The sequence below is a fragment of the Echinops telfairi genome, unplaced genomic scaffold (assembly GCF_000313985.2).
Source record: "Echinops telfairi isolate 266 unplaced genomic scaffold, ASM31398v2 ScPeMD7_7441;HRSCAF=8479, whole genome shotgun sequence".
NCBI lineage: Eukaryota > Metazoa > Chordata > Mammalia > Afrosoricida > Tenrecidae > Echinops > Echinops telfairi.
In genome coordinates this window covers 832540-834326 of record NW_022111341.1, presented here as the reverse complement: position 1 = coordinate 834326, position 1787 = coordinate 832540, and the positions used below count along the sequence as shown (strand labels likewise).

The 1787-nt window shown below is 46.2% G+C and overlaps 1 non-coding gene across 1 annotated transcript; it reads left to right on the top strand.

Annotated features, from left to right (window-relative positions):
* The first annotated feature begins 1551 nt into the window (after positions 1–1551).
* Positions 1552–1625, top strand: TRNAT-CGU. Its single transcript has one exon. It is a non-coding gene; the product is annotated as a tRNA-Thr (tRNA).
* The last annotated feature ends 162 nt before the right edge of the window (positions 1626–1787 follow it).

Below are 1787 nucleotides of genomic sequence, written 5' to 3'. Positions count from 1 at the left end.
GAAAGGGGTGAAAACAATCAAAACTAAGGGACAATCATCAGGACAATTTTTCTCTTACCTTGTGAGGACTGAGTTTTACCACGGTAACTTCCCATGAAAAGGGAAATATTTATTGGTGTCTAGGTATCTGTTTTCAAAGTCTAATAAAAAGTTAAGAACATAAATTTTAACAAAGCATTTGTAAGGTAGTCAAGAGACGCCAGAAACTGAATCAGCCAAATTTTAGCAAGCAGGCTTTATTGGGGAGAAAAACCCAGCCTGGGCGAAGTCCCACGGTCCACAGTGCCTGGGCCAGGGGAGTCGCGCCCAGAGCTATAGGAGTGACCTTTTTATTGCCGGGAGACATGTGGCTGGGCTGGCCCTGGGCCCGTATCTAGTAAGATGGTCAGGGTTTGGAAGGCACAGGCACTTCCGGGTCCCTGACTAGGCAGGGGTGTCTGCCAGGGATTGGTGGGGCAGGAGCACCTGAATCCCTGGCCAAAGGTGCCCGTCCAGGATTGGTGGGCGCAGGCACGTCAGCGCCCCTAGCCAGGTGAGGAAGGCTGCTGGTGATTGGTGGATGCAGGCATGTCCACGCCCCTAGCCTGGTAAGGGAGCACTTCCTAGTTCCCGGTAGAGCACACACGTGGTTGAGTGCAAGGTCCGGAGAGAATTGCATCAGCCAAGTCTGATCAGCTGCACTTGGGGTGGGGGTTTATTGATTTGGCAAGCATTATGTTCTAAGGGGGTGCTTACCGGCTTCAAACTATAATCTGAATTTGCAAGATGATGTAGAAACCAAGCTCCAGGTTCCTAACCCTCGTGCCCCAAATAGATACGCTGTGAGGGGTCCTCCAGCTACAGGTGGAGAGTCTCCCAAAGAGGGCATCTGGTTTCTGGTTGCCCTCTGCCCCTCTCACAGAAAGGAACCCAGGAGACTTGGAGTTCTGTGCTGTCTCTTTATGGTGCTGTTGGTATTTGCCATCCGCTGAGCTTTGATTGAAGGAAATTTCATATACATTGAAGAAAACATCGCCCTGGTTGTTAGTTTGCCTGAGCCTACTGTTAAACCTCCAATGTCTTTTGAGTACCTTTATCTTAGAGATTCATCTTCCAGCACTATAGTGGACAAGGTTTTGTTGTGATCTCCAGGGTTTAATTTTCTTTCTTTTAAAAATCTTTTTATTGGGGACTCATACAACTCTTATCACAATCATGATGTTTAATTTTCAGAAACAAATCACCAGGCTTCCTTTCTAATTGTCCTAGTCCGGAAGCTACTGACTGACACCCATTGTCCATAAGTGACCCTGTCGGTACTTGTTACATCAGTGATGTGACTTCCAACATCGTAAGAGCAATATGAAAACAACAGTAGGACAAACTGAAAAGTCTGCTGTAAAGAGGAAGGCACCCAGAAAACACCAAACTCTAGTCACCTCATTGCATTCTAAAAATTCAATTAACTCAGCCAACAACAGAGTGAAAAACCACTTGATCCTGCGCATTGACTAACTTACTTCTTCACTCATTTGAAATGAACTGAGACTGAGTTCACATACAATGTAAGGTGGCTCTATGGCTCAGTTGGTTAAAGCGCCTGTCTCGTAAACAGGAGATCCTGGGTTCGACTCCCAGTAGGGCCTTTGGCTTTTCCCAGAAAGATGTTAAGTTGGCAAGGTGTCTTCCTGTTGGTCAGAGTGAACTTGGTTTGAATGGTAATCTTGCTATTGGAAAGAAGCAGATTCTTTGGTAAATGACCCTGTAAAGGCAAATCACTGAAAAATAATAGAGTTTGCCCTTTCCGG